The sequence below is a fragment of the Oncorhynchus gorbuscha genome, unplaced genomic scaffold, assembly GCF_021184085.1.
Source record: "Oncorhynchus gorbuscha isolate QuinsamMale2020 ecotype Even-year unplaced genomic scaffold, OgorEven_v1.0 Un_scaffold_1126, whole genome shotgun sequence".
Classification (NCBI taxonomy): Eukaryota; Metazoa; Chordata; class Actinopteri; order Salmoniformes; family Salmonidae; genus Oncorhynchus; species Oncorhynchus gorbuscha.
In genome coordinates this window covers 84129-98430 of record NW_025745998.1, presented here as the reverse complement: position 1 = coordinate 98430, position 14302 = coordinate 84129, and the positions used below count along the sequence as shown (strand labels likewise).

General features: G+C 36.7%; 1 pseudogene; it reads left to right on the top strand.

The window, feature by feature from the left end:
* The first annotated feature begins 2696 nt into the window (after positions 1-2696).
* LOC124021472 overlaps positions 2697-14302 on the top strand; it is a 77164-nt pseudogene continuing 65558 nt past the window's right edge.

The following is a 14302-nucleotide window of genomic DNA, read 5'->3' as shown; positions in this document are numbered from 1 at the left end:
CAGCTTCATCAACTCCATCAATTGTGTGTTTCAGGGTCACATTACGAGTATCACCTTGGCCAACTTCGCTGCTGCAGGTCAAAGCATTACCAGAAAAGCAAGTTAGTTAAGTAAGTTATAAGCAAGTGTTATATGAAACCCATTGAGTAAAACCATAACATATTAAAGCAAATGGATGTCAACCATTTTATTTTAATTATCAGTGCATACTCATCAAATTGTAAAATTCATTAGAAATGCACATCCTATTTTACAGTACGAAACCCACAAAATCTAAAAAAGAAAAACATGGAATCTATTTCCCATTGGTGTTCAATGATGTCATGGGTCTGGAGAAAAGTGTCAAAGGTGTGCGTAAGGCTGACATCATCAAGGCCCTAAAGAGCCATATAAAAGATGGCCACAAGGTAAAGTAAACAATGCGAAAAACTATCACCAACAAGGAATCTCTGATACAGTCAGTTAGTCAGTATTGATTAAAACACATTTTTTAATTTTCACTCTTGGCTAGTTTAATCCCATATCACCATTATCAGAAGAGGATACTGGCTACATAAATACCCACAGTTCGGAGGACAGAGTTCATTGTCTGGTCAGTGTCATACCAGCTGATAAAATGGCTGTCTTGATTGGTGTCATCCAGAAGATGAGGAACATTGGAGTAGGAGCCGCTGATATGGGTGAGATTGCAAATTTTAGTGTCAGACCTGTGTTCAAATAGTATTTAGGATATGTCAAAAGTAATTTGGAAGTCAGTATTTTGATATATTTTATTTGAAAGTAGTTGAATATTGCAATATATGTGGAAATACACTTGGAAAGTATTGGCATGTATTTGAAAAAATATAAATATACTTCGATACTCCCATGCATTGGAACCAGGTCCGGTTGGTATTTGAAATAATCTATTTGGAAATAAGTATTTGAAACATTTTTCAAATTATAAGGTACGGGTAAGTGTATGGGTAAAGGTTAGGTTTAGGGTAAGGATGTCCCAAGGAATCCTGGATAGCACTGACGAAAATGGTGCGTTGGGATGCTATCGAAAACTTTTATATTTGAAACAAACATGGGAACAAGCATCAGTTGTTACTCCTCTGTAATTACCACCACATGTTGTTATTACAGTGGAACTATGAATTATCACAATTCATTACAATACTTGTAATGAATTACACTATAATAAGTCCTTATTACAGCAATCACACTGTCATTTGAAAAAACATTCAAATACTTCCAATAGAAGTAGTTGATTTGGGCCACATTATTTGAAAATACTCAAATACACAGAAAATATTTATTTAAATATAAAATGATAAAATACACATATATTTCAACCCAGGTCTGAAAATGACTGTACATTGCTATTATTTTGATGGCTACACAAACTAATAGTATTGTAGGTGTACTATGTCTTTGAGTAGGAGCGTCATCGCATTGCCTGGAGAGAAAAAGGACTGATGGATTAAATCAGTTTGCTCTGATGATGAGGAGCACTACAAAGTTTTAGGATATTTTTCAATGAAAGTAAAGGACAGTAATGTTAAGAGTAAAGTAGGAAGGCCAGAAAATAATCCATACGATATTAATGTGTCATGAAAGGAGTGTGGCTATTTGCGCTGGCAAAGCGGTTTTATGGGATCTGATAATTATGAGTTTTTCACTCCCCTGGTAAAAATGTATCTGACACCAAGACAAGACCAAGACACTCCTAGGCCGGACTTGAGTAAGCTACTACAACACTGAAGATAACTGAGGGATGCATACATTATCCAGAGTCATTATCCTACACTGAATCATAATACAAGTGGGTCTGTCATACAGCCACATAAAACCCCACTGAATAGTGAAGGCTACTTCTTCCTGTCATTTCTTTCACATTGTTTGCTTATAACTGATGATCCCTCTTGAGTAGGACAAGTTTGCCACTTGTTTTTTCTGTTGGTTTGTTTTTGTCTGTTGTTTAGGTCTTTGGGTTTGTGAGATAGTGGGTTACAAATACAATGTACAATTTATTGAAGAAATATGTTATTTATTGCATATATTATTTGTATATTTTATTTATTTATTATTTAGCTACTATATTGAGGAAAACTTTACTTACCATGACTGATAGCTATCTTAAGATCAATGCACGAACTGTAAACCGCTCTGGATAAGAGCATCTGCTAAATAACTCAAATGTAATAGTTATTAGAGCAGGATCTTAAAGTATTTTGAGGACAATGGAATTTAAATAAAGATGCCTTTATTAACAGTATACTTTCGTATTACTATGTTATTACTATAATGTGTTTGACTATATCATATGACTAGCCCTAGGCGTAACATTGTAGGCCACAAATATTCGGTAAAACGACATTGTCCACGTTAAAATATGACGTCATCACGTGATACTCAGCTGGGCTGCATTCAGTAAGTTTTTACGTTCTGGAACGTTCAATTGAACGGAAATGGTACTGAACGACCAGTTGAATAACTTGGAGGTTGTGGGTTGGGGAAAACTGATGTATAATAATAACGGTTGCGGGAACGCTGTCAGCATGGCCACTGCCCTTTAAATACGTCACTCGTTGCTTCATGTCACACCTCACCACACCTACCAAACGGGAGCAAACGTGCCTCAGTCTGTCCAAGAACGTACGAAAACGTTTTTTAACGTGTCGTTCAGTACAAACAGTTCTGCAACGTAGCAAACGTTCAAGTGAACTGAACGCACCTCTGTTGTGAGAGGACGGAACCGGAGGGAAAAAATTATCCACGTCTATCGAACGCTTCCAGTGAGGGACAATTACAGGATATTGCCATTTCAATTGAAGCTTTTAAAGGGAATACACATTCCAATTTCTTAAAGAAAATAACGGAATTCATAGTGGCGGGGTAAGTGTAAATCCTATTTACAGGACCTATTTGTTCAAGCAAGGGAAGAAAATGGAGTTGGAGGACGGAGTAGTGTACCAGGACGACCCGGGGACATCGGCTATGATGTCGGAGCGGGTATCGGGCCTGGCCAACTCCATCTACCGCGAGTTTGAGAAACTGATAGGAAAATACGACGAAGATGTGGTGAAAGAACTGATGCCGCTCGTCGTGGCTGTGCTGGAGAACCTGGATTCGGTGTTCGCGGAAAACCAGGAGCATGAAGTGGAGCTAGAACTGTTAAAGGAGGACAACGAACAGCTCATCACGCAGTATGAACGGGAGAAAGCGCTGAGGAAACACGCAGAGGAGGTGAGTCCGGGCAGCGAACGGCGGAGAGAGGGAGTGAGATGGAGGACAATTGACAGCGGATTTTAAACGCAGCTTCTAGCTGCAAGGCCACCCAAGCCAGTGTTTTTCATCACCAAAGCATCCCTACCGATGTCTATGTGTAGTGTAGAACATGCACGTGGTGCAACGTTGTCAACAAGGGATACCCACGAGGCTAATAATCTTATATTGTGGAAGGAGAGCCACGTTCGTAATATCTGCTTCCCAGTTAGATGAGTAACTGTGTGATTAGTTTAGCATCATGCTAACAGTAGCCGACCCATCCATGGTGGATTGATTCACAGTAGCCTCAATTTCATCACGCACTAACACACAGAATGCCTGCGACAGATATGTTTTTCTCCTCTAAGTATATAGGTGCGCGTTTGATGTTGCCATGAGAGGACGTAGCCCCCAGTTAGTCAACCATCCATCCTTTTTTTGTTAGACTGTTTGCCTGCTTGGCTACAGTAGCCTTCAAAAACAGCTGTCAGCCTCTTACACTTTGCATGAAAATATCTTTAGTATATTGTTTTTTCTCCGAAGATAAACAGAGCCACTGGGAGAACTGTCTTCCTGTCATCAGAAACATCCCACCTGTGTTCTGCTCTCACACACCATTAGCTCCTGTCTAGACCAGTGATGTGTATTAACCCTGGATGACTGGCAGGGGGTGGTGTATTTAAACCACCTAGCAGTCTTCTTGGTACTTGTCACTTGTAAAAGAGACTACACATGTTACTGACCCCTACTTAATTCCATGTAATTTTGTTCTCAAAACATTTAATGTAAATACTGTAGAATTCCATTCATTCCTATGGAGGACTGCTCCTACTGGGGAGTGTCAGTGTTGCTTCAAAGCCTCTCAATTAAGTGATAATGCTCGAGAAGCCGGTGTTTGGAGAATATTTTGGAACGGGTGTTGTTACCGTGCCAATATATCCTCAAAACACTGTCTTCGAAGGCTTTGAATCACTTTTATACAATGGGTTACCAACATAATAATAATGATTGACATATTATTATTCCGTTATTATTAGAGGCTTGTGTCTTTTTTAATATGAAGGGATATTTCACTTTCTCTGGTCATAGGAGTAACAACATGAATTGGTGCAGAAATAATGCAGTGCAACTTAAGTTTCCCATCAGCTGGAAGACTGTCCTCTTTTTTCAGTGAAGGGAGGGAGAGAGGAGGGACGGTAAGTCAGGTGAGAGGCAGCTTCCCTGCTGCTCCCTCCCTCCTCTCAGTGACCATCAGCTGGAAGACTGTCCTCTTTTTTTCAGTGAAGGGAGGGAGGTAAGGTGAGAGGCAGCTTCCGGCTGCTCCCTCCCTCCTCTCAGTGACCATCAGCTGGAAGACTCAGTGTGGGAGGGAGAGCAGGGATATTAGTCACGGCTGCTCCCTCCCTCCTCTCAGTGACCATCAGATGCAGACCATCAGTCCCAGTAAATAAAGGCTGTATATTATGCTCACTCAGCAGTGCCCCGCAAGTAATACAAAAAATGTTCTATTACCCTTGTGATCATGGACCTAAAATGTTCTATTACCCTTGTGATCATGGACCTAAAATGTTCTATTACCCGTGTGATCATGGACCTAAAATGTTCTATTACCCGTGTGATCATGGACCTAAAATGTTCTATTACCCGTGTGATCATGGACCTAAAATGTTCTATTACCCGTGTGATCATGGACCTAAAATGTTCTATTACCCGTGTGATCATGGACCTAAAATGTTCTATTACCCGTGTGATCATGGACCTAAAATGTTCTATTACCCGTGTGATCATGGACCTAAAATGTTCTATTACCTGTGTGATCATGGACCTAAAATGTTCTATTACCCGTGTGATCATGGACCTAAAATGTTCTATTACCCGTGTGATCATGGACCTAAAATGTTTTAACATAATTTGAAAAGGGTCTGAGAAAAACAAGGGTAATCAAGAGTAAATCCGATTATGTCGGCACACCCCACGTTGTCACCATAATAAGAGTTCAGAATGCCCACTGTGTTCATACAGTATTTCAGGAGAACATATGAATTCTTTAGACATTCAGAATGGTGACAAATGCACGCAGAGGGCAAATAGAGAGCCACTCTACAAATGTCCACTAACTCAAACAGGTCTATAACAGATAAAAATATCAAATATGTTCCAACTTCCCCCAGTCACACCTTACTAATAGTGAGCGAGCAACTTTCAAACAATGATCCCCACTTTTCCCTACCAGCATATCAAGGAAATGATGAACTGGAGCACTACAAAGTTTTAGGATATTTCTCAATGAAAGTAAAGTGCAATAGGAAGACCAGAAAATAGTCGATAATAAATTATTATAATTATTATTTGTAAAAATAATTGTATTATTATATTTACTTTAAAAACAGCGCATTTATATTTGTACAACATTTATACACATAAAAACAGCATTTGAATATTATATTTACATTTGTTAAAAACTACATGTTGTTAAAAACAATAGAAACAACCATGAATAAAATTACTTTTTCTTGTAAAACATCCAGTCTGTAAAAGCTATTTAAAATGTATACTAATGATTTAACAAAAGTAATGATAAGATATTAATGTGTCATGAAAGGAGTGGGGCTATTTGCGCTGGCAAAGCGGTTTTATGGGATCTGATATTTATGAGTTTTTCACTCCCCTGGTATTGGTTGGTCTCGGCAAGAAATGACGAGTAAAAATGTATCTGACACCAAGACAAGACCAAGACACTCCTAGGCCGGACTTGAGTAGGCTACTACAACACTGAAGATAACTGAGGGATGCATACATTATCCAGAGTCATTATCCTACACTGAATCATAATACAAGTGGGTCTGTCATACAGCCACATAAAACCCCACTGAATAGTGAAGGCTACTTCTTCCTGTCATTTCTTTCACATTGTTTGCTTATAACTGATGATCCCTCTTGCGTAGGACAAGTTTGCATAGTCAAGCATAGTCAACATGCAGTGATGATGTATTGGGTCTATAGGCCACCTCACAAACCTCATTGTTACAGAACTGTTTTTAATTGCTTAACATTAACAAAAAAATCTGAGCGGTAGATCTCGGATTGCATTTTGACTCAAAGTGATTTTGAATCCGTTGGTGACCACTGCTCTAAACTAAAGCATCAGTAATCAGACAAGAGTATAGACAAATACAGTCAGGCTATTATACAGCGTCCATAAGTGGGCCGCAATTACCTATTGTAGTCTAGGAAAAGCCCTTGAAACTGTTTATGAATGAGTAGTTACACATTTACATTTATGAGAAGTGAATTAGGCCTCATATTATAGAGACAAACATTCCTAATCGGGCAAGGTACATTGGACACACACACACACACACACACACACACACACACACACACACACACACACACACACACACACACACACACACACACACACACACACACACACACACACACACACACACACACACACACACACACACACACATAGAGAAGATGCTGTATTCTGCTTCAGAAGCAGCAGGTTTAGTGACTCAGCAATTTATCAAGACTGCTCATCGGATGGAGAGAGGAGGAGAGGATGAGGTGAGAAAGGACAGAACAGAATTAAGAGGACAGGACAAGAGTGAAGAAGAGGAGAAGAGGGGAGATAAAACAGAACTGGGTTTTACTGGCACTTGCAGTATGAAGGGCTTTCATGCTATTTCTGTAGTTACACCTTTTCTCACTGTATCATCCTGAATGAGTTGTTACTTGAGTAATCATGACATTACTACTCAAATATGTAAATAAATAAAAATAATTTGGAGTGTATAATACTGTGAGAATAAAGTTCCATCCATCAGTCTGCAATGTTTCAACTGCTTTGGATATGCATCTTAAGTTCCTCTAGTAAAGGTAACATATTAAGCTCCTCCCTCTAGTAAAGGTAACATATTAAGCTCCTCCCTCTAGTAAAGGTAACATATTAAGCTCCTCCCTCTAGTAAAGGTAACATATTAAGCTCCTCCCTCTAGTAAAGGTAACATATTAAGCTCCTCCCTCTAGTAAAGGTAACATATTAAGCTCCTCCCTCTAGTAAATGTAACATATTAAGCTCCTCCCTCTAGTAAAGGTAACATATTAAGCTCCTCCCTCTTGTAAATGTAACATATTAAGCTCCTCCCTCTAGTAAAGGTAACATATTAAGCTCCTCCCTCTAGTAAATGTAACATATTAAGCTCCTCCCTCTAGTAAAGGTAACATATTAAGCTCCTCCCTCTAGTAAATGTAACATATTAAGCTCCTCCCTCTAGTAAAGGTAACATATTAAGCTCCTCCCTCTAGTAAAGGTAACATATTAAGCTCCTCGCTCTAGTAAAGGTAACATATTAAGCTCCTCGCTCTAGTAAAGGTAACATATTAAGCTCCTCGCTCTAGTAAAGGTAACATATTAAGCTCCTCGCTCTAGTAAAGGTAACATATTAAGCTCCTCCCTCTAGTAAAGGTAACATATTAAGCTCCTCTAGTAAAGGTAACATATTAAGCTCCTCTAGTAAAGGTAACATATTAAGCTCCTCTAGTAAAGGTAACATATTAAGCTCCTCTAGTAAAGGTAACATATTAAGCTCCTCTAGTAAAGGTAACATATTAAGCTCCTCCCTCTAGTAAATGTAACATATTAAGCTCCTCTAGTAAAGGTAACATATTAAGCTCCTCCCTCTAGTAAAGGTAACATATTAAGCTCCTCTAGTAAAGGTAACATATTAAGCTCCTCTAGTAAAGGTAACATATTAAGCTCCTCTAGTAAAGGTAACATATTAAGCTCCTCCCTCTAGTAAATGTAACATATTAAGCTCCTCTAGTAAAGGTAACATATTAAGCTCCTCCCTCTAGTAAAGGTAACATATTAAGCTCCTCTAGTAAAGGTAACATATTAAGCTCCTCTAGTAAAGGTAACATATTAAGCTCCTCTAGTAAAGGTAACATATTAAGCTCCTCCCTCTAGTAAATGTAACATATTAAGCTCCTCTAGTAAAGGTAACATATTAAGCTCCTCTAGTAAAGGTAACATATTAAGCTCCTCCCTCTAGTAAATGTAACATATTAAGCTCCTCTAGTAAAGGTAACATATTAAGCTCCTCTAGTAAAGGTAACATATTAAGCTCCTCTAGTAAAGGTAACATATTAAGCTCTTCTAGTAAAGGTAACATATTAAGCTCCTCCCTCTAGGAAAGGTATCATATTAAGCTCCTCTAGTAAAGGTAACATATTAAGCTCCTCCCTCTAGGAAAGGTATCATATTAAGCTCCTCTAGTAAAGGTAACATATTAAGCTCCTCCCTCTAGTAAAGGTATCATATTAAGCTCCTCTAGTAAAGGTAACATATTATGCTCCTCTAGTAAAGGTAACATATTAAGCTCCTCTAGTAAAGGTAACATATTAAGCTCCTCCCTCTAGTAAATGTAACATATTAAGCTCCTCTAGTAAAGGTAACATATTAAGCTCCTCTAGTAAAGGTATCATATTAAGCTCCTCTAGTAAATGTAACATATTAAGCTCCTCTAGTAAAGGTATCATATTAAGCTCCTCTAGTAAATGTAACATATTAAGCTCCTCTAGTAAAGGTAACATATTAAGCTCCTCCCTCTAGTAAATGTAACATATTAAGCTCCTCTAGTAAAGGTAACATATTAAGCTCCTCTAGTAAAGGTAACATATTAAGCTCCTCCCTCTAGTAAATGTAACATATTAAGCTCCTCTAGTAAAGGTATCATATTAAGCTCCTCTAGTAAAGGTAACATATTAAGCTCCTCTAGTAAAGGTATCATATTAAGCTCCTCTAGTAAAGGTATCATATTAAGCTCCTCTAGTAAAGGTATCATATTAAGCTCCTCTAGTAAAGGTAACATATTAAGCTCCTCTAGTAAAGGTAACATATTAAGCTCCTCCCTCTAGTAAATGTAACATATTAAGCTCCTCTAGTAAAGGTAACATATTAAGCTCCTCCCTCTAGTAAATGTAACATATTAAGCTCCTCTAGTAAAGGTAACATATTAAGCTCCTCTAGTAAAGGTAACATATTAAGCTCCTCCCTCTAGTAAATGTAACATATTAAGCTCCTCTAGTAAAGGTATCATATTAAGCTCCTCTAGTAAAGGTAACATATTAAGCTCCTCCCTCTAGTAAAGGTATCATATTAAGCTCCTCTAGTAAAGGTAACATATTAAGCTCCTCTAGTAAAGGTAACATATTAAGCTCCTCTAGTAAAGGTAACATATTAAGCTCCTCTAGTAAAGGTAACATATTAAGCTCCTCCCTCTAGTAAATGTAACATATTAAGCTCCTCTAGTAAAGGTAACATATTAAGCTCCTCTAGTAAATGTAACATATTAAGCTCCTCTAGTAAAGGTAACATATTAAGCTCCTCCTCTAGTAAAGGTATCATATTAAGCTCCTCTAGTAAAGGTAACATATTAAGCTCCTCTAGTAAAGGTATCATATTAAGCTCCTCTAGTAAAGGTAACATATTAAGCTCCTCTAGTAAAGGTATCATATTAAGCTCCTCTAGTAAATGTAACATATTAAGCTCTTCTAGTAAAGGTAACATATTAAGCTCCTCCCTCTAGTAAATGTAACATATTAAGCTCCTCTAGTAAAGGTAACATATTAAGCTCCTCCCTCTAGGAAAGGTATCATATTAAGCTCCTCTAGTAAAGGTAACATATTAAGCTCCTCCCTCTAGTAAAGGTATCATATTAAGCTCCTCTAGTAAAGGTAACATATTAAGCTCCTCTAGTAAAGGTAACATATTAAGCTCCTCTAGTAAAGGTAACATATTAAGCTCCTCCCTCTAGTAAATGTAACATATTAAGCTCCTCTAGTAAAGGTAACATATTAAGCTCCTCTAGTAAAGGTATCATATTAAGCTCCTCTAGTAAATGTAACATATTAAGCTCCTCTAGTAAAGGTATCATATTAAGCTCCTCTAGTAAATGTAACATATTAAGCTCCTCTAGTAAAGGTAACATATTAAGCTCCTCCCTCTAGTAAATGTAACATATTAAGCTCCTCTAGTAAAGGTATCATATTAAGGTCCTCTAGTAAAGGTATCATATTAAGCTCCTCTAGTAAAGGTATCATATTAAGCTCCTCTAGTAAAGGTAACATATTAAGCTCCTCTAGTAAAGGTAACATATTAAGCTCCTCCCTCTAGTAAATGTAACATATTAAGCTCCTCTAGTAAAGGTAACATATTAAGCTCCTCCCTCTAGGAAAGGTATCATATTAAGCTCCTCTAGTAAAGGTAACATATTAAGCTCCTCCCTCTAGTAAAGGTATCATATTAAGCTCCTCTAGTAAAGGTAACATATTAAGCTCCTCTAGTAAAGGTAACATATTAAGCTCCTCTAGTAAAGGTAACATATTAAGCTCCTCCCTCTAGTAAATGTAACATATTAAGCTCCTCTAGTAAAGGTAACATATTAAGCTCCTCTAGTAAAGGTATCATATTAAGCTCCTCTAGTAAATGTAACATATTAAGCTCCTCTAGTAAAGGTATCATATTAAGCTCCTCTAGTAAATGTAACATATTAAGCTCCTCTAGTAAAGGTAACATATTAAGCTCCTCCCTCTAGTAAATGTAACATATTAAGCTCCTCTAGTAAAGGTAACATATTAAGCTCCTCTAGTAAAGGTAACATATTAAGCTCCTCCCTCTAGTAAATGTAACATATTAAGCTCCTCTAGTAAAGGTATCATATTAAGCTCCTCTAGTAAAGGTAACATATTAAGCTCCTCTAGTAAAGGTATCATATTAAGCTCCTCTAGTAAAGGTATCATATTAAGCTCCTCTAGTAAAGGTATCATATTAAGCTCCTCTAGTAAAGGTAACATATTAAGCTCCTCTAGTAAAGGTAACATATTAAGCTCCTCCCTCTAGTAAATGTAACATATTAAGCTCCTCTAGTAAAGGTATCATATTAAGCTCCTCTAGTAAAGGTAACATATTAAGCTCCTCCCTCTAGTAAAGGTATCATATTAAGCTCCTCTAGTAAAGGTAACATATTAAGCTCCTCTAGTAAAGGTAACATATTAAGCTCCTCTAGTAAAGGTAACATATTAAGCTCCTCCCTCTAGTAAATGTAACATATTAAGCTCCTCTAGTAAAGGTAACATATTAAGCTCCTCTAGTAAAGGTAACATATTAAGCTCCTCTAGTAAAGGTAACATATTAAGCTCCTCCCTCTAGTAAATGTAACATATTAAGCTCCTCTAGTAAAGGTAACATATTAAGCTCCTCTAGTAAAGGTAACATATTAAGCTCCTCTAGTAAAGGTAACATATTAAGCTCCTCCCTCTAGTAAAGGTATCATATTAAGCTCCTCTAGTAAAGGTAACATATTAAGCTCCTCTAGTAAAGGTATCATATTAAGCTCCTCTAGTAAAGGTAACATATTAAGCTCCTCTAGTAAAGGTATCATATTAAGCTCCTCTAGTAAATGTAACATATTAAGCTCCTCTAGTAAAGGTATCATATTAAGCTCCTCTAGTAAATGTAACATATTAAGCTCCTCTAGTAAAGGTAACATATTAAGCTCCTCCCTCTAGTAAATGTAACATATTAAGCTCCTCTAGTAAAGGTAACATATTAAGCTCCTCTAGTAAAGGTAACATATTAAGCTCCTCCCTCTAGTAAATGTAACATATTAAGCTCCTCTAGTAAAGGTATCATATTAAGCTCCTCTAGTAAAGGTAACATATTAAGCTCCTCTAGTAAAGGTAACATATTAAGCTCCTCCCTCTAGTAAATGTAACATATTAAGCTCCTCTAGTAAAGGTATCATATTAAGCTCCTCTAGTAAAGGTAACATATTAAGCTCCTCCCTCTAGTAAAGGTATCATATTAAGCTCCTCTAGTAAAGGTAACATATTAAGCTCCTCTAGTAAAGGTAACATATTAAGCTCCTCTAGTAAAGGTAACATATTAAGCTCCTCCCTCTAGTAAATGTAACATATTAAGCTCCTCTAGTAAAGGTAACATATTAAGCTCCTCTAAAGGTAACATATTAAGCTCCTCTAGTAAAGGTAACATATTAAGCTCCTCCCTCTAGTAAATGTATCATATTAAGCTCCTCTAGTAAAGGTAACATATTAAGCTCCTCTAGTAAAGGTATCATATTAAGCTCCTCTAGTAAAGGTATCATATTAAGCTCCTCTAGTAAAGGTATCATATTAAGCTCCTCTAGTAAAGGTAACATATTAAGCTCCTCTAGTAAAGGTAACATATTAAGCTCCTCCCTCTAGTAAATGTAACATATTAAGCTCCTCTAGTAAAGGTATCATATTAAGCTCCTCTAGTAAAGGTAACATATTAAGCTCCTCCCTCTAGTAAAGGTATCATATTAAGCTCCTCTAGTAAAGGTAACATATTAAGCTCCTCTAGTAAAGGTAACATATTAAGCTCCTCTAGTAAAGGTAACATATTAAGCTCCTCCCTCTAGTAAATGTAACATATTAAGCTCCTCTAGTAAAGGTAACATATTAAGCTCCTCTAGTAAAGGTAACATATTAAGCTCCTCTAGTAAAGGTAACATATTAAGCTCCTCCCTCTAGTAAATGTAACATATTAAGCTCCTCTAGTAAAGGTAACATATTAAGCTCCTCTAGTAAAGGTAACATATTAAGCTCCTCTAGTAAAGGTAACATATTAAGCTCCTCCCTCTAGTAAAGGTATCATATTAAGCTCCTCTAGTAAAGGTAACATATTAAGCTCCTCTAGTAAAGGTATCATATTAAGCTCCTCTAGTAAAGGTAACATATTAAGCTCCTCTAGTAAAGGTATCATATTAAGCTCCTCTAGTAAATGTAACATATTAAGCTCCTCTAGTAAAGGTATCATATTAAGCTCCTCTAGTAAATGTAACATATTAAGCTCCTCTAGTAAAGGTAACATATTAAGCTCCTCCCTCTAGTAAATGTAACATATTAAGCTCCTCTAGTAAAGGTAACATATTAAGCTCCTCTAGTAAAGGTAACATATTAAGCTCCTCCCTCTAGTAAATGTAACATATTAAGCTCCTCTAGTAAAGGTATCATATTAAGCTCCTCTAGTAAAGGTAACATATTAAGCTCCTCTAGTAAAGGTAACATATTAAGCTCCTCCCTCTAGTAAATGTAACATATTAAGCTCCTCTAGTAAAGGTATCATATTAAGCTCCTCTAGTAAAGGTAACATATTAAGCTCCTCCCTCTAGTAAAGGTATCATATTAAGCTCCTCTAGTAAAGGTAACATATTAAGCTCCTCTAGTAAAGGTAACATATTAAGCTCCTCTAGTAAAGGTAACATATTAAGCTCCTCCCTCTAGTAAATGTAACATATTAAGCTCCTCTAGTAAAGGTAACATATTAAGCTCCTCTAGTAAAGGTAACATATTAAGCTCCTCTAGTAAAGGTAACATATTAAGCTCCTCCCTCTAGTAAATGTAACATATTAAGCTCCTCTAGTAAAGGTAACATATTAAGCTCCTCTAGTAAAGGTAACATATTAAGCTCCTCTAGTAAAGGTAACATATTAAGCTCCTCCCTCTAGTAAAGGTATCATATTAAGCTCCTCTAGTAAAGGTAACATATTAAGCTCCTCTAGTAAAGGTATCATATTAAGCTCCTCTAGTAAAGGTAACATATTAAGCTCCTCTAGTAAAGGTATCATATTAAGTAAATGTAACATATTAAGCTCCTCTAGTAAATGTAACATATTAAGCTCCTCTAGTAAAGGTAACATATTAAGCTCCTCTAGTAAAGGTAACATATTAAGCTCCTCCCTCTAGTAAATGTAACATATTAAGCTCCTCTAGTAAATGTAACATATTAAGCTCCTCTAGTAAAGGTAACATATTAAGCTCCTCTCTAGTAAATGTAACATATTAAGCTCCTCCCTCTAGTAAATGTAACATATTAAGCTCCTCTAGTAAAGGTAACATATTAAGCTCCTCCCTCTAGTAAATGTAACATATTAAGCTCCTCTAGTAAAGGTATCATATTAATCTCCTCTAGTAAAGGTAACATATTAAGCTCCTCTAG